Here is a 19742-nt window from a genome sequence, read left to right as displayed (position 1 = left end):
ACCCTCATGTGAAACCCCGGGGAATTGCGACCAGTTGCCACTGCTGACTGCAAAACAAGATGGACCACTTCACAAAGAACAGTCAGTCTGCTAGCTCTTGGCTTTCATGGAAAAGCCGAGTTGTTAAATGGTGCTTGTTGAAGGAGAAGGGCAGAGAAGAGAGAATTTACCCTTTTCCAGGGCAGCAGTTCCTTGCCCACTCCATTCCTTCTAGAGACCCAACAGATATGCTGCTCACTGCAGTACAAGCCTCTAAAAGTTGTTTTGGCTCTTCAGGAATTCCCCTCTGCTTAGAGACAGAGAAACCACTCTGCTTAACCACAGCCATAACTACCAGCTGCTTCTGTTTGCTTAGTTATCCTCCACTGAATAGAAAGAATTTGGAAAAGCACCACCTGTATTGGATTGTACAAGTGCCTGTCAGAATTTGCTGACATTTGTGCACAAAAGCTGCATGTATGGAGGAGATTCTTGGCGTGTGCAAAAGCTGTTGAGTCAGTTAATACAGAAGCTCTAGGTAATGGTGAAATACTGCAGCCAATCCTTAATGGTCCATGAAATAAAGTCATTAAGGGGCAAGCTGACAAAAGAGGCTGTTCCCAGAAGAGGTGATTGGCCTTAGTTGTTTATGGCAACTGCCATGGCCCATTGATATTTTAAATACACAAAGCAAGGGTGTACACGTGGAAGATCGTCAGGCATCACCCATCCGTGTTAGGTGATCCCGAGTGTGTGCTCTTGCTTAGCTTTGCCGGATCAGATTAAGATTCATCCATTCTTTGCAGTTAATCCAAGCAAGTGCTAGACAGCAAGTGCTTTCAGCTCAAGGGTCAAATTAAACTTCAGAGAAGCTCTTGGGAACGTTCCAGCAATGGGTAGGGCTGAAGGCAGAAGTGGTGGAGCAAAAATGTCGATCTTGCCAAGATACTTAAAGTCAACAACCAAGACTTAGGAGAGGTATTTCAACTTATCAGAAGGGGAGAAAGCTGGAAAAACAGCCAATGGCCAGGGGAAGGGCGGCGGGGTTCTCGGGGGAGACCTGGAGGGCACCCCTGAGCTCTCATCCATCGGAAGTTTGGCTGTGTGCCGGGCCATCTTGCCCACTCTGGTCTGCAGTAAATGCAACTAGCAAAATGGCCCTTTGCAACTTTGACTGGGGAATCTGTGATGTCTTCAAATACAAGCAGCTCAAAGAAGTTTTTTTGGACTTCTCAGTAGACTTGATGGTTTTCTTAAATTGCATGCAGAACCAGCCCAAGCCTCGATCGCAAGGAAGGGGCTCCTACACAGTGTCCTGTGGCGGCTGTCGGGAAGAGGGCCATATTTGTGACAACTCTGCACACTTGTCCAATCCATGCTGGCTTTGCCTCTAGTGCCGCTTGCCAGACAATGCTGCGTAATGCGGGCAGGCCTGAGGACGCATAGAAAGAGAATGGAAAAGATGAAACAAGCATGAATGTGTCCAGCATTGGGCTTTTGCACAAATCCAAAACAAATGCACAGATCTGATGGATGCATTGCTCCAACTTGCAGCTGAACATGTCAACAGTCTTTGCAGCAAAAGCGTTGAAGTGATACAAATTTGTCTCTGGGGTGAGGCCATTTCACACATGAAAACTATCACTTTCAGTTTCAGCCATTGTGTGATGGAAAAACCAGGTGTGAACTGTCCCCCTTACAGAGCATGTCCCCAGGTTGCACAGACTCTTGCAAGTTTCCGCATCTTCAAATGTTAGTTTGCCCAGGAATGACCCAACACTTTGTGATGCTACTTACAAGGGAAAAGCATGAAGATGTTTAATCCAGCCGGAGGAAATATGCCTATCCCCTTACGGGCATTTAATTATTTCAGACCCAGCTGCCTTAAGTGTGGAGTAAAAGTTAAGACTACATGTCAAAGCTTTTGTATCAACTTGGAAGACCATTAATGTTTAACTACATAATAAACTAGGAGTATTTAAAAGCTTGCTAAAATCTGTACACTGGAAAGCATTAAACAGGTGGATTAAAATGCAAAGCTGTTGCCAAATGCTTGTCAGGTTTAGTGTACTTTTGGCTCCCAGTCCTACAGCATAGACAACTGGTTGAGTGTAGGAACTATCTCAGGAATAAGAGGGTCTCTTAATTCTAGCCGCGTGTGCCATGCAGTGATGTACATGCACCTGTTTTCACCACCAAATAACAGCTGAGATGGGGTCAGAACATCAGTTGCTTCTAATTCCCACCACTGGGAAGCAGATTTGGACTTGTCCTTTCTCTTTCTGCCCATGATTTTTTTCTCAAAGACCACAATAATCGGTGCAACTTTTCCAGTACATCATCAGCTCTTTCATCTGGTCACTGAAAATGCCAAAATATCGAAGAGATCAGTAGGAAAAACAATCTCATAAGCATTTTGAAGGAGATGGCTATGATATTGGAAGAAGAGGAGTTGGGGAAAGGCATGCTGGGAATGTTTCTGGGTTTGTGATATCTGTAAGGGAAGGAAGTGCTTGAAAGGTTGTCCTAGTAACACGCAACATTTCATCAGTTCAGCTGGGTGTGAAGCTCACTTCCCTTTTGAACTTCTTTCTGGATAGATGAATTTTTCATTGCGGTATTTGTGCTTTGTTAATGGACTCTCAGCTGGACATCTGGCCTGGGATTTGCGCATAAGAGCAGCATTCTTTTTATGAATCTTGAACACTCTGACTTTATTGGTTTGTGGATCAAACTGCTGGGGGGACCGGTGGGCAGACAGCGGATGATGACACTGCTTTAACCTAGGGTTTTATTTATTTATTTATTTATTTATTTATTTATTTATTTATTTATTTATTTGGGAAATTTATAGGCCATCCATCACTGTTGTCTCTGGACGGCTTACAGAATTTAATAAATCCTAAACAAAATGAAGTCGCTATACCACGGATTTGCACTCCATCGGGCTCCTGGATCCGTAAAACATCTTGGCGGGGTGTTCTTAGCCGTAGGATTGGCATGGCCTGCCCGTCACATCACATGTATTCTCTCATGCCTTCCATCTGAAGCACAATTTCTTCCAGGAAGATTTTTAGCAGGTAATCCTGTTACAGAACATGGTGGAGAACACTATGAAGAAAATGACATCTGTGCACTGCAAAGGAGCAGCGCAGCGAAACGCTCTGCCTGCCACTGCATCCTCAGAGCCATAATGGAACAAACAGTGCAAAGCGAAAGACACAGGTCAATAGGGTAACCAAAGTTAGATTAATATAATAATATAGTGATATAGTAACAATGAATGAAATAATATGGCTGAACCAATGAAATGATATAATGTATAAAATACAGCGTGAGTATATTAATGTATGAGTAACATAACATTTGTTGTTATAGGGGCAATGGCTGCTTGGAATATCCCGTTTCAGATGAACTTGGAAAACCAGATGCCACCTCCTACCAGCAGGTGGAGCCAGACGCCCAAGAACGCTGACCTCTGCTTTTACAGCCTGGCTTCCAGCAGATCATCAGCTCAAGCCCTGGCAGCGCTGCCCATGGGAAGGCCTCAAACCAGCATGGAGGCGAAAAGAGTTCGGGGCTGCCCCGGGGCTGACGCGATGGTTTCCCCAGCAGCTCCCCTGGGGGCACGCAGGCCCCATCAAACACCCTCGTGTGGTGCCTGCCGGTGCCCGGTTTGCAGATGCCGTTCCAAGGACTCCTTTGCTCTAGCAGGGGAACAGAAATGTCTTTGGAAAGGCTGCTGCTCGATCCTTTCCACACCTAAACTTCGAAGCGTTTAAACATGCCCAGGGTTAGCGTTTGGGACAATGAGCACAGTCTGCTCTGTGTGCAACTCTTCTGTGAGGCTCTTTTAAAAAAGCGCTGCTCTTTTTTCCAACTCAGTCCTCCCGCTGTCTGCAAATGCTCGTTCAGAAACTGATAATTTTAAAAACAGGCCATACAGAGCAGTCCCGTATGTCGTGAGAGTGTCCCAAGATCACGGGGCATCTCAGATTCTTTCTCCTGAAGCAGTAGGCGCACGTTACGGCTTCAGGAGGGGGCTATACCATCTGATGCCTGCCTGTGCCTATTTGCAGAGGCCATGGAAAGAACCTATTTTCTGAGATTTCAAAAGTGGCCTTAGAGGACCTAGGAGAGGTTAGAAAGAGGCATCTCAGTTGATGGGGAGAGGTAAGGCCTGGACGCCAATAATTCTGTGACCTCTCCAGGTCCAACTCAGCTCGAACCAGCATATTCTTCTGATTGTGTTCAGGGGCCAGACTAGAAGAAACCACATACAAGAAGGAAGGGAGTGGAGAAAAACCACTTCTGTGGCTCTTCCCAACTGCCAGTAGAGCATTCCTGGAAGCCTCTGTGATCCCCAGCTCCCATCGCGTAGGTGACAAGCAGATGGAAAGACACAATCATTCACCCAGTAGATACGGCACTGTGGAAAAAAAGGATACAAGGAGTTGTACAACTTCTCTCCTAACCCTGGATTCGGGCCTGCAGCTACCAAAAGCTTCTGCCAGTGGTCAGGAATGCTGGACGCTGAAATCCAAAACATCTGGGGATCTGCTTTCCGCCCACCCCTGGAGCAGAACTGGAGGCCAGCCTGTTTGCTTTCCTCTGAATTCCCTTTCCAGGTCATGTGGCTGCTCTTCCCTGATCCTTGCCTTCTGCCTTCATTGGCCTGGCTTCCTTGTTTACTGGGCACCATTTTTTCCCCTTGACCTGGGAATACTGAATATGACATGTTAGGTTCCCTTTCCGGTGCTGGTTCTAGGTTCTCGAGGGCCCTCAAGTGAGGGAACCTCCATGGGCCACCTCCCTCGGTAAGCTGGCATTCCCACCAGCTGTGCTCCTCACCACCAACTGCCATTGTCTTGGTCAAGGGAGAGGCAAGTGAACAAGGAGGATGCAGTGGGAAGAGGAGAAGCAACCATGGGAGGCCCTGTTGGCGTGGCCTTCAGCCAGGCCAACCTTTGATGCCCCACTATCTTGAAGTTAAAGGAAGGATTAAAAAAGGAGGGGGCAGGAGATTGGATGTGGCAAAGGAGATGGGAGAGAGGAGCAGTTCCATCATGGTGTTGGCTCCCAGAACCCCTTCTTACAGCAACGTCAAGAACATGAGAAGACTCCTGTAGCATCCTTCCTGGACCAGATGCTTTGGACTCCAACTCCCTTTAGCCCCAGCTAGGATGCAGCCCATCCTCCCTGACCAGGTTAGCGAAAGCTGAGCTGGCCTGGTGGCACTTGCCTGGGGAGTCCAGGTCTGGGGAGAATCCCCGTAGGAAACTCACCGGGTGCCTCGGGGCAGTTGCTCTTTCTCGATCCAGCCCACCTTGCGGTGCCTTCTGGGGAGATCGTGAATTTGCCTCAGCATCCGTCTGCACTTGCGGAGAGCCCTTCTGCCTGCTTTGGAGGCATCCTCTCTTCCCCACGCTGTCGCTCAGCCCCAGTCTGCAGGACCTTCTTGCTGTGCAGCATTTTCAAGGGCTGCAAGGGGAAGGGGCTGGCAGGGGGGTCCGCCTCCACCAGCAGGGCTGACCTAGCAGAGCTCTTGCTCCAGCACCACATGTGCTTTCCTGGTGACCTTCCAGGAGGAGAATGAAAACTACACCATTCTCAGTGTCCCGATAGGGATCCGTGGGCCAGCTTCGCCACGCCTGGGGTCCTCCAGGAGTTTCGGACTATAATGTCCAGCATTCCTGGTCACTGACTGTGCTGGCTGGAGCACATGGGAGCTGAAGTGCAAACCATCTGGTGAGGTGAGGCTGTTTTAGGCATACAAAAGTCTGGTCCCATGAAAGGTTACAGGGGAGGGTATGAGATGGCGGCATGAGCCCCAAACCTCCTTGAAGTGTTAAGGCCACGACGCTGAAGAATGTGTGCATTGTTTTTAGTCCTATCTCAGCTTAGGCTGTGGCACTGGAAAGGAGGAAATAGATCCAACCCGTCGCATGGATCTGGCATGTGTAAAATAAGAGAGGGCACTCAGAAACCATGTTTACTGCCTCACAGAGGACCTCACAGAAACACCACCAAATTGCTGTCGAAATGCCCAACCAGCATTCCAGGACTGCTCCAGCGAGCGGATGATCTGCCTTTGCTCATGTGCACAGCATGTTATGCAATCCACAGGATGGGCCCCAGGCTGCTTGGGGAATGTCTCTTACATAAGGCAGTGCTCAGCCTTTTCCTCGCTAGCTTCCAAGAATCTTTCCCAAGAGGAATATTCCACTGTTTTTGAAGGATGGGGAAATTCTGCTTGCAAGATTTTGTTGTATTAAATATACATAGCTGCAGTCGCTGCTTATCAGAAGAATGATGTTTTAAATGTTGAGCAGACAACTACTCTTTGGCACTGATGCTGCTGCTGCTGCTGCTGTGGATTGCGCTGCCATTTTGAAAGCTGGCTTCCCCATGAAGCTCGCTGGGGGACTTTGGCCTCTCTCCCAGGCTCGTTGAGAGGGTAAAACTGAGAGGAAGAGGAGGTCGCTGCGGAAGGGCTCCTTGGAGGAAAGGCAGGATAGAAATGTAATAGATACAGTTTAATGTACACATGCTTAATTAAAGGGATTCGCTGAGGTCGGTGGCCGAGTGTGTGGTTTGCACTTCTCCGGTGGCCCACAGGTGCAAGCCCTGCATTTTCATCTGAAGCAGGCATGAGCCGCTCACAGCCCGTGACTTCCGCCAGCACTGTGTTGGCTGCAGAAGGTGGAGGGAGCATCGCTTGCCTGCCCAGCTGAGAAGGATCCGAGACACGGCAGGCGGAGCCGGAAGATCATATTGCTTTAGACATGAGAAAGATGTTGACCAACGCAGGACATTGCACTGAGACTCTTCCAAAGCAGCACTCGGGGTAGGCAGAAAGAGCAGGAAGAAAAGAGGTCTCTGGCTGATCGGCAAGCATGGCAGGCCGGAAGTTGCCGGACGTTTCGGTAAACATGCGTAGGATCAATGATTTAACAAACAGCCCTCCTCCAAGCCCTCTCCCCTGCCGACAAAATTAGGCTACAAAAATGAAGTTTTGGGGGTAGGAGGAAGAGGAGGTCAAGTTCATGACATAACCCATGTTTCAGCAACAATCCCTACTTAATCCTTAGTGTAGCCTGAACCAAGTCATAGTCTTAGATTTAGGAATATGTACAGCAATGCATGTCTATGCAGGGGCTTGGATGAGCAGATGGGGCTCTGTCTGGGCAGACCCTCTTCCGTTTAGTGCATCCGACTCCTCCTCCACTGAAACAAACGGAAAAGGCCCCTTGCTCATGGGAAGCTCACTGTGTGGATCAAAGTACTGGCGCCCCTGTGGGACTGTGGGCGCACGGAATCAGCGACCACTGGCTGCCCTCAGTGGCGATGGACCCCGGTGCCATGTTAAGAGGAAATGCTTCCTCCACGGGAGATCCCACATTCCACGGCTGGCCTCTCGAGCCGCAAGGATCATGTAGCAGATGATGTGAATGCCGGCCAGGAACCCTGAACTGGCGCCAGTCAGAACGGGACACCGCCGGGCCAGAAGGATAAATAGGCCCACCCTATCTGGCTCCTATATTCATGGGATGACATAATCACTCTCGTCTTGACACACAGATGGTGCCATCATCCGGATGGTTGGGAGGACACGACAGCGGGGAGGGCTGATCTCAAGCCATCAAAGTTGGTGCGTGTGATTGTGGCAGCAGCCCGGTCTGTGTCTCCCCAGGAGGCCACATCTGGCTCACCTCAAACCACGTGGAAGTCCCAGAATGGCAGCCCTCACCTTCCCTTGATATTTGATTGTTTCGTGACCTCCTGCAGCTTTCACTGTGTCCAAGGTGGGCTGAATTTAGCCTATGGGAGTTCCCCAGAAGGTCACATACCTTTGCCCACACAGAACTGAATCCCGCTCTCAAGCACCTCTCTGCTGCTCATGCTTCTTTAAAATCCTTTTTTTTTTAGTTGCCAAGTCATGTCCGACCCTTCACAACCCCATGGACAACATTCCTCCAGGGTCTCCTGTCCTCCACCATCCCCTGGAGTCCACCCAAGCCCACACCCACCACCCCAGTGACCCCATCCAGCCACCTCATCCTCTGCCGCCCCCTTCTCCTTTTGCCATCAATCGTTCCCAGCTTCAGGGTCTTCCCCGGGGAGTCCTTCCTTCTCATTAGGTGCCCAAAGTAAATTAAATCTTTTACATCCTATGTTCTGGCAAAGTCCAGTAGTTGTCTTTTCTGGGGAAGAAGTTTAAATACTGAGAAATGCTCATATTTTCTGACAAACACTTTCCTTTAAATGATCTCCGTGTTACAACATGGGATGGAGAAATGCTCGCCTCCTACAATGCCATAAATGGAAGAATCTAGTGATGATTTCCATGTCTGACTGGACGGGCTATGAACACCAATCTTGAACGGGCATCCAGATGGCTATTCGGGCTGCCTTCACTGAAACTCATTTGCAATTGACACTTTTTTATTGATGCAGCTATATGGACGTGTGTGCGACTCCCCCGCCCCATTTCGCCTTGTTCCATCTCAATGACACGCACAACAAAAAACAAAACGAAAGGGGGAGAACCCCTTTCCAAAATGGTGTTCAGCCTCGAGCTCACAGGTGGCTTAGCATCCATGTTCTCTGCCTTGTGCTAACACCCTGCAAGACATCAACGGAGATGCTCTTTGCTAGCAGCTGACAGTGACTCTAAACCGGTTCCCCCTGATTTAGGGAGGTTCGGAGACTGAGAACCTGGGAGTTGCATGGCATATTCTGCAAGATTACAAATTGCTTGCCCATGCAGTTTATCTGCTTATCAGCGGTGGTGAATTGCATGGTTTTGTATTTAAAATTGTTGCTTACAGGCCAATGAAATCAGCTTCAGAAATAGCCTTAGCTGTGGCCAGATAGGCAGCTCCGTTATTGCATTGCTTGGAAGCTAACATATTACGAACTAATGCCAAGATACTTCTGCGTAGCACAGAAGAAAGTAAATGGGTATATCTATTTTGGGAATCTGTGTTGCCACATGCTTGCAATCATGGAAAAATTCAAGATAACCAAGAGTGCACAGATAACCTTATTAATTATCCACAATTGTTTGAAAGGCTTAAGATTTCAATATTGCCTTTGTCGAACGGATTAGAAGAACAGCAACACCGAGATCAAGGGGTGAGGGCTTGCTTTTTGCAAGGCACCCGCAGAATGCAGGAGAGAGAGAACACCATTTTTCATTGTCAGACAATCCTAAATATCAACACCCTCCCAACTTGTTTTTGGTCACAGGATATTCCAGTTCACTGGCTAACAAGACAGGGACTGAAAAGGCTAAACAAATAGCATGAGGTAAGATGCTAACTTCAGTGGCGGCCTCACACTCTTAGCAAGCTGCCAAACATGCGATTGTTTAAATCCCCCCATTGCTGGTCACACAAGCCACTCATGGGTCCCCCCATGAGACTCCCAGGTATGGTCTGGATAGCAGCTAAGAGACCAAGGCAGGGCTGGTGCCAAAGGCAGGAACCTCCTGCAGCGTGATGGGGACAGCAAGAGCCATGGAAGCACTCAGCCTGTGGAGCGAACAAGCGGCAGCCACCATGGGGAAAAGGAGGAGAAGCAAAGCAAAGACAGCTGACCGTGACAGCACGCGAGAATTCGCTGGGAGCGACCCCTTCGAGGCTGCGTTGCCCAGTGGCCTTCGAGAGTCTGGAATGGAATCCACATGAGAGCGTAGCCACAGGACCTTCTGTGCTTTAAGAGATAAGTTCCTAGCTTTCACGATGGCCAAGAGAACGCCGAGGTTTCTTCAACAGACCAAACCGTTCCCAAAGAGAGCGCATGTTGCTGGCGCATGCTTTGGGAGATGCGCCTTGTCTTGCGCCGACCTAGGCCTTGAAATTCGCAGAAACAGCGCTCGGAGAGCCATGCTACTGTCCCTGGGTGAGAGTTGCCCCTGAAGCTCACTCACAGTGGAGCCTGGTGCATCTTTCTTTGGAGGGACTTCTGCAAAAGAGGCACCATGGCTGAACTCGTTCACTGGCCTTGACCGGCCTTGATCAGCCTCTGCCACGTTGGTGCTCTCCAGAAGTGCTGGATTGCAACATCCATAATTTCCCAAAAATTAATCCACCAGAATCCAGCCTTGTTTCTAAGTGAAAGAAAGACAGGAATTTAGAAACAAATCAGAAACAGGTAGCACAAGTCTTATCATTTATACAACCACAGCAATGTCTTACCTTCCTATATGTTACACCGCATAACCTTTCAGTAATAAGCTGGGCAAACATTACTTCAAAATGGCTCTAATTAATTAAATTAGAATAACATGTCCAGGTTTTATTAAAATAAACAAACCAAAGTAGATGTTTGGCTAAAGACTGGATTGTCACCCTAATGAATTTTTTCTTTGTGGAGGAAGAAGGGCTTCATTTATTAATTCGCTAACTCAAGAGCTATTGGTTGCCCATGGGAGATGTTTGTTAATATTTTATGCCATGTAAACATCTGGATCCAATTTAGACAAGGAACATATGCAAGTCAAAGCTGGCACCCTGCCAAGCAGGCTGATCTCAGCGCTCCATTCGCCCTATTCTTGCAAGATAAAATTACTATCCGTTTCACTTTGTGGACATTTATGTAAGATATATTCCCGTTTCCACTTCTCAAAAGTATCTTAGGAGAAACAATTCAAAAGAAAGCAGTAGTCTGGGCAAAGATTCTGCCAGGGCGGAATTAGGAAACTATTTGCATGTTAACTCCATTAATGCTATTAATAATGAATAAGGAACTCTTATTCATGTTGACGGAGTTAACATCTCAATGATACAATGGGAGAATTAGGGTGCAGTCATAGACTTGTCTACTCAAAAGTGAGTGCCTCTGAGCTCAATGGGACTTACTCCCAGATAAATTGGGATACGATCCCAGCATTAATTAAAACATAACATTATTTCTCAGATTATTTCTCTAACATGTGGAACGAAGCTCATCCACCCTGCCAGCCCTTGACACACATATAGAATGCCCTTTATCAAATCATTATTGTCCTCCTGCTTTTTCCTGCTAGTGGACTCATAATTTTCTCCTCCAGGACAACCATTATTAATGAAAGTGTGATATTCAGAACATGGGTGCATCCTTGAAGTAAAATGGAAGTGGAAAGCCGTGCATGTGTTTTTCCAGACACTTCGTTGTGCTGGAACAGAGAGTAAAAGTGCAGAGCAGGTAGTCAACATCATGGCTTGGGTCCAGACATAGTCATACTTAAGAGGAGATCCACGGAACAAGTTCATCACGCTGACTCTTTCCACTTAAGATGGATACTCCTTTCTCCCCAGCCTGCATCATGGGTTGGAGCCAGACTTCGTCATGGTTAGACTGCACCTGCTGAAATCAGTACAACTTGAGTTATTCATGACTAACTTAATTTCCATTGATTTGAATGGGTTTGCCCTAAGTATGTCTACACTTGAATCGAGTCCCACAAAACAAGTTGCAAGTGTTACCTGAAAGGCAATGGCAGCACTATTGGAAGCAGAGAAGGAACCAAAGAATAAACAGGATAAAGAGCCAGTGTGGTGTGGTGGTTCGAAGTACTGGGCTGGGGACCTGGGAGATCCAGGTTCTAGTCCTCATGAAGGTTGCTGGGTGACTGTGTTGTTGTTGCAAGGATAAATGGAGCTTTTCCTCACAAGAGAAAAAGGTCAGCTAGAAATACAATGTAATAATAATAATAGTTGTGTTCTAAGCATATATATTGTAATACATATTTCCAAAATTTTGGTAATTTGGGGGCCCATAGCAGCCATTAAGGTGTTTGTTTGCCAAAGGAATCATGCCAATCCCTAAAAATAAAGTATTTGCTTAAAAAAAAGAGACATAAACCTGTCCTTTTGCAACTATCAGTCAGTTTGGCAGACTCGATAATATATAAATACCTGGTAGAAAGGTTGTTCTTGGCTGGTTGCCCAGTATATAATGAATGAATCTTCCTGCTTTGTTGGTGTCTAAGCCCCCAAAGTGGGATGTGGGTACAAGTACGGACTGGATCATGGCCAAAATAAACCACTTGGTCTGAAGACAGTTGCTCTTGGCTTTCTGCAGCCTGCTCTACTCTTTAGCAGCAATGGCGATTTCTGCAGCTGTAGCTGAATCAGCAGTCCGAGCCGGGCTCGGAAAATAGCTCAGTTAAAGCCCAGCCAGTGGTCCAGGTTTGCAGGACAGACAAGCCTAAGAGTTCTTCTTTCCATGCAGAATTAAGAGATGGACCCCGTGTGAAGATAGCTGTGGGCTCTAACGTTCTCAGAGGGGAATTCGTCTACCTCATTAGACCATCTGTAGGTGGCCGCTTTGGCAGAGAAACTGAGATTTTGTGTTCTGGAACACCAAATTCCCATTGTGGGTGAAAACAGTGAAGTTTGGGACACTGGCTTCATTCCTTTGCTGTGTACTTCCTTGGAACACGTGACTAGGTATTTCTAGAGACAGAATGAATGACCCGGACTAGATAGATCAGGGAATGCCAGGATGTTGTCTGAATGCTCCAATGTGCTGATGGACACCTCTCTTGAGGCCCCCAAAGCTCCCTGACCCTGAATGTTGTTTTATATCTCAAAGACACAGTTCCATGCATGTGCAGATAGAAAAGAGGCCTATAACTCCCAGGATCCTGCAGCCAGGACTCCTTTCTCTCCAAAAATGCATAGGAATGCAACCTACAACTATGTTAGTTAAAAGATTTTTAATTGGAAGGCTGACATTCTGCAGAGCTTAGGTTCTTGGGCATGATACCTTTCCTTTCATCTCACCAGTTTGGTTTTTGGGGGGAAATGAATGACTGCTGCCATCTTGTCTGTTTTGGCTCGCCAGAAAAGAATTTTGAGGAGCTACTAGGCACTGCCAAGGAAAGGAAGGGAAAAGACCACGAAGAAGAGAAAAAGATAAAAGCAATCTCTAGAGCAGCTTCCCCCAACCTGCTGCCTTTCTATGCATAGGATGACAAAACCTGTAATTCCTAACCAGCATGCTTGATAGCAACGCTAGCAAAAAATATGGGTATTGTAGTTGGACACATCTGGAAGACAGCAGGCTAGAGAGCTATTCTATTTGCAACTCAGTCGAAGGACGTCATGCCAAGGCTGTTGGCTGGTCTGCCACTGGTCCCTCCATCCTTGGAAACTGCCAAGATTCTGAGGTCCAGTTGCTCAGAGCTGGCATCATTATTCCCTGTTGTGTTGAACTGAAAGCCAGTGGAGGGCATTGCCGTCTCTGATCCCTCTTTCTGGGAAGGACAGGATGGTGTTCCAAGCACAAGTTCACCCAGGAGAAAGTTCGCGCTGCCAGCCTCAATCAACCACAGGCTCTCTTGCTCAAGCACTAATTCGTACGGGTCCTTTCACGCAGAGGAGCTGCTGCTGCTGCTATCGAGCAGGTTCCCCTGTGGCGGCTGCGGCACCTTTCAGGTAGGGGGGCTTGAGAACTGATGCAATGGCAGCACCTCAGGGGGAAAGCCAAGTGCCTTGCATGCAGATGGTCATAAGAATGTAAGAACTGCCCCGCTGAATCAGACGCAAGGCCCGTCCAGTCCAGTGTTTTGTTCGCACAGGGGCCAGTTTCTCGGTGAGAAACCCACGAGGGGACATGTGTGCAGTAATATCCTCCTGCTTGTGTCCCACAGCTACTGACCCAGCGTACTGCCTCTGATGCTGGAGGTCCCATATAGCCACCAGGACTTTAACCTCCACGAATTTATCCAAAGCCATCCTATTTGGAGGCCATCACTAGACCTTGTGGAAGCCAATTCCATGGTTTCACTATGCTTTGTGTGAAGAATGAGCTGTCTTTTATTTGTTCAGAGTCTCCTAGCTATCTGGTTCACCTTTCATAGGTACATAGGAAGCTGCCTTATGCTGGGTAGGGCCTTAGTCCATCTAACCCAGTTTGGTTGACACTGACTGGCAGCTGCTTTTTAGGGAGTCAGGTGGGAGCTTTTCTAGCCCTGCCTGGAAACTCTGGCGATGAAACTTGGGATCTACAACATGCAACATGGTGACCTACTACAGAACTTTTCTTATAGGGGAGTGACTCCGATCCCTTGATCTCTGGCTGCCCATTCAGGTCCCAGGTTCAGTCGCTCAAAACTCTAGATAGGGCTGGGAAAGACTCCTGTCTGAAACCTTGGAGAGCTGCTACCAGTCAGTGTGGGCTGTATTGAACTAGATAGACCAGAAGTTTGATTTGGTACATAGGAGCTTTGTTCCTAAGCCATTCCTGGCAATACCTTCTCACTTCACATTGTCCTCTGTGTATCCATAAGGCCCTTTCCGATTAAAAACCTGCTCATAAATTCAGTTATAGTGTCACATAAAATCCATGCCAGTTCTTCTCGCTTAGTAGTTTACATTTAGGATCCTCTGTTATCAGTAGAAATAAATAAATAAAGCTCACACACATTTATCATCTGTCTCACTTTATGCACTTGTAGTGCAATCTCAAACTCAGCTATCGCTTGTCTCTTAAACCTTCGATTATAAAGATATTGTGGATTTTTGCCTGTGTTCCTCCCACACCTGTAACAATCTCCGTGCTCTAGATAAAAGTTTCTTACTGCGGCAAACGGCAGGCAGTAAGGCTTTACGCAGGAACTGCCCTACTTTTAACACTTAATTCCACTGTGCTGTCTTTTTCTGGAACGCTACAGTGAAACATAAGGGGGCATCCCTACAGCTAAACAGGTCTCCAGATCAGCAACAATTAAAAGGCACGTGTATTAAGCATCACACATCAAAGCGCAAATCAGTAATTAGGTAGCGGATCAATCGTGCCACCTTATGTTTATAATTGCAGCTTCAAAAAGTCCAAACATAACCTAGTCAGAAACTGAACAATTCAGAAGACATTCAGGTGGCAATCCTTACCTGGGAGTACATCCCATTGAATTCTTATTCTAAAATGAGCAATGCTAGATTCCAGCTTGCCTGACAGTCATGCACAGTTTCTTCCTATAGAAACCACTGGATTTATGCTGCTTTATGGCATCGTATGGTGTTCCGACCCCGTGCAAAGTTCTTGTGCATCATTCCACTGGAATCAACCCACCGAAATTCTTCACATAAAAGGTGAGCAGAGCAAAAGCATAGTCTGATCACATTTTGATTTCCTGCCTGTGTCTCCCACTTGCCCTTCTTGTTAGCCCCTGCTAATTCATCAAAGGCTCTCTCTGCTTCCCGTTCTCGTCCTGCTTTTGTTTTCCTCCTGCAGGACATCTCGTTAGCAAGTAAGTCCTGAGAAGGGAAGAAAAGCAGTGACTGGGGAACTTCATTTAAAGCCACTCAGATATTGGTCTTTATTCACTTTGCTGTGCCACCATTATTCCACAAAGGATACAGCGATATAAGCAAAGCTAAGAACATTGAATTACAGGTAACCATGTTTGAATTTCTTTTCTTTTCTCACTCCCCTGGCCCCAGGTCCTGCAGCTGGGAGATTTGGAGTTGAAAAGAATCGAGTTTCAATATGTCCCTTATTAGGTTCAAAGACCTTAGCAGGATCAGAAATTCTAGCACCTGACACCTACAGACAGAGGATTTCTAAACTGAGCTTCTGTAATATTCAGAAGATGATAAAAAGCAACATTATTGGCAGAGGCCAGAAATTTCCAACTAAGGCTGACTGCAACTTCGTGAGAAGAGAATGCCTGGAAAATTTACATTTGAGCTACTGTGGAAGCTGATGACCTCAAACAGCCTTCCTTAGCCTGGAGGCATCCAGGCTGGACTTCAGTTCCCAGCATTCCTACTACTGGCCATTCTAAGTGGACTGATATGAGTTGACAAACACCTGGATGCCTGAAACATGCTTTTTCTTACTTGGTACAATTCAGGTACCTGTCAGGCCCCAAAAGATGCTCAGGCCCACTAACAAAAGCATGAATTTGTATATGCTAATTTACATACCCTCTAAAATCTTTTTGTCCTTTTAAAGGACCCAGAATCCTAAGAAGGATGAAAGGAGGGTGTTTGATTTCAGGGGGGGAAACCCTCAGGCAGAATAATTCAGGCTGGGGAGCACGGGGGGGGGGGGCATGTGGGCAGAAGGCCAGCTAATCCATGAGATCAATTGCTCCAGAAACCATCCCGGGAACATTCATTTTATCAAGTGCTTATGTTAGGAAGGGTGGCCGGGTAGATATCGTCCCGGAGATGCTATTCTTGAAATGAAAGACGTGGGGCTACAGCGTCTCACTCCAGCTCTGCCTCGCGGGCCACCTGATCCCGGCCAGCGGAGAGGTGCTCTGTCCATCTCTTGCTTGAGGATGAGCCATGCCTCGCACTGGCTTATCCCCTCCGGGCAGGATTTATTCCAGACATCACTGAAACAGGCATTCATTCTGCTCTGTGCAGATGTTTATGCGATGCACCAGGCTCAGCTGGCTGGAGAGAAATTCAGCCGTCCCCAGCAAAAGCAGGGCAGGCCACACGAAGGATCGCAGTTGACGGCTCATTGGACATTGCTGCCATGTTGCTTCCTCACACGTACACACAGACATCCACAGATGAAAATACTTTGGAAGAAGATACCTTCACGCAGCTGACGAGAGATAAATTTTCCTCCAGACAGAGCTATAAATGTATCGTCTTCTGTAAGAGTTATTTGTGTGGAAGGGGGTAGGTGGGGAAGAGGAGAAAGGCCTGTCATTTATTTCCAATAAAGGTGCTTCAAGGATTTTTAAAATATAATCCTGCGTTTACTTTGGGACATATATTTAACCTTGTGTGGATGGAATCTGGCTGCACGTTCGAAACAATGATACCCCTCTCTTTTTGGAGGACGACGTCAGTTGCAGGAGCAACTCTCTGGGGGACAAGGTAATACGATGCAGCAGCGATCTAGAAAGCAGCCGTTTTAATCAGGAGAATTAGGGAGACACCACTGGCAAAGCTCAATATTACCATCCCAAATTGGATGGCTAACGTAATCCCGCCATATTAACTTTCTTTCTTTCAGTGATCCCGACTGCTCAGCAGAAAAGCACTTTCCCAAATGCATCTCATAAAGCCGGGATAATTTCATTGTGGTGACTTCGCTTGTGGCCTGTGGTGCTTAAGAGACACCAGGTTTGGCCACCGTTCCTGAACTAAGCACTTTGATAGGTACTCACAGCAACGAGCCACATCCCTCGGGCTTGCTGGGCACTTTGATGTGCCCTGTGGCACAATGCCTTTCTTGCAACCTCTTGGCTGCTTTTGCCAAGCCAGCTCTGGTATGACGCCGCACGGCTTTAGAGACAAACCCGAAGTTTTTTCTTTACCTTCCCCATTCCCTTTTCCTCATGTGCTGCGTCTTTTTACTCTTCCAGCCTGCAGGCAAGGACTGTCTGGTTTGTTGACTGATTGCAAGAAGCTCTGGGAGTCATTTTTGGTGGAGGAGCAGGATAGAAAAAACGATGAATAAAAATAGACGCTCGATGATTCATTAATGGGACTGTTCACTTATTCCATGAGTGCGAAATTTATTCAGGAGTGTTTGGTGAAGACCTCTGTCAAACATTCTTTAAACGTCCACATAAATAAACCGTGTCTACTGGATTACACCTATCTACATGCTGGGCAACACTCCCCGTCTAGGATGTCAGTGCACCAGGACTTACCATAACAGAAGCCACGTTCAGGCCTCTCCAGCCAAGCCATGCCCTTCTAGAACACGGAATAATTTCATCACTAGTAATGTTTGCTCCAAGTTTACTTGGTGCAGCTGCTAAGCTAGGGTCTGTAATTTTCTGGTTCCCCTACCAAACAGGTCACCCTGCTCACATGCTTCCAGGCACTTTCAAAGAACTCTAAGTCTTTGCAAAAGCCGTGTTGATTCTTCTTCAGAAACATCTGCTCTCCTGTTTGCTTGATCAGTTTATCTTTAATAATTTTTACTAGCTTACCTGTAAAAGGCATAAAGCTAACCAGCCAGTAATTTCCTGGATTCCTTCTGAATCCTTTAAAAAAAAATGGTGTTATACTAGCTGCTTTCCAATCCTCTGGTAAAGACGCTGATCTAATGGACAAGTTACATAATTTTCTATACCTGCTTATACCTGCTTAGGCAGAAACTGGGGCAGGCTGGGATAGGACTGTACCTTTATTAGAAGATCAGCTATTTCATATTTGAGTTCTTTTAAGAACTCTCAGGTGGACCAACTGAAATTCATAAATCCAGTGAGTTGTTAAATTCGAGCAATTTTGTTAAAATAATTTAATATAAAATATATACTGTTTGCCTCAGTTGATCAGACTTCCTTTTGAGAAAAGTCAGGTCAGCCATAGTTAAGTGCCCTACTTCTTGCGCAAGGAAGAGATGAGAAGCATCTTGGCAATCTCCTTCTCATGCTTTAACACAAATTAACTCCCTCCTCATCCAACAGTCCAATTACCTCTCAGCAGTTTTTCTGACAGTGATTTTAAAAAATGTTGGTGTTAAGGTCTTAGTGTTAGGTTTCGCAGTTTTGGTTTGCAGTTCACCAACAATTAGTAGTAGGGATGGTATTTTAGCAATCAATCCATAGTTCCCTGAGTGAGGCACAAAATATTTAAAATAAGTTCTAAATGGCATATCTTATATTTAAAACCCTACAAAATCAAAAAGGAAAGAAACAACCGACAATAAAATATGTCAACCAGGATCAAACTTACCTAAGTACCTAAAGCAGCTAAAACCATCACGTAATAGTTCAAAACTACACCACTGTGGTAAAAGCTGAAACAATGAATATTTATCTCAAAGCAAAGTCTCAGCCTCAGCATTCTTATGTCTTTCGTACTGGGCTCTGGCTGATTTTAGAAAGAAACAACTCAGATCCTGTATGCTGGAAAGGTGCCAGCCCTTCACAGAGGATGGTCTGATTTTATTGACTCTTCCCTTGCTCAGAAATCCTGATTACACCAGCCCTGTTTGCAAATGATGACTGGACTTGTGCCCTGAAGGAGAAGTGGAAGTGGGAAAAGTTACACTTTTCTTCTTCTTATAAACTTGGGAATTGCCTTTTGGCTCTGACAGGGACCCAGGGCAACTTCATAGTAAAGAGTAAATGATTTAAAAATAGTAACCTCTCCTGCGTGGACGAGCTCTGCCCTAACACCTGTGCTTCATGTGCAGACACGAAAAGGCGCATGATGTCAGGGCCCATGTGCACTGCCACTTTCTTAGAACAAACGTGCCCCACATAGATGATAACATCTGAACAGATCAAATTGGAGCCGCCAGCAGGTCTGGGACGCAGGCACCGTGTTATTTATTTTTATTTAAAACATTTTTATGCCGCCCCCATCGCAATGAAGCCTCGGGGCGGCTCACAAGGTGTTAGGGAATGGCCTGCTAGGAATGGGCCCTGAATCCTTCATTTAAAGTCCAGGACTTCAGTGCCAGGTGAAAACCTTTTTATTTGCCCATCATTTTAGATGTCAGAAATTGCAGTTAGGTTTTAACTTCACAGTCGCTTCTTGGTTTTGTTTCTTGATTTTGCTTCTGTGTGTGTTTTGGTTTCATGTATTTATGTAACTGTTTAATTATTGTAAACTTGTTAGATTGTTTGTGATTTTTGTATGCTGCCCTGAGACGCTTTTGTATATAGGGTGGGGTATAAATATTTTAAACAAATTAATACATAAATAAATATCTCTGAGATGACATCTGCCCCACCTCTTGGCTATTCATGGGAACTTCCTCGAAATCAAAGTACAGGAGCTTCGGATGATCCGTTGCATCTGATCCTGAATTCGCTGCCTGTTGTCCGCAAATACTTCACCCCC

Source organism: Varanus komodoensis, unplaced genomic scaffold, assembly GCF_004798865.1.
Source record: "Varanus komodoensis strain SLA01 unplaced genomic scaffold, ASM479886v1 scaffold19, whole genome shotgun sequence".
In the NCBI taxonomy this organism is placed as follows: Eukaryota; Metazoa; Chordata; class Lepidosauria; order Squamata; family Varanidae; genus Varanus; species Varanus komodoensis.
Note: the sequence above shows the minus strand (reverse complement) of the source record.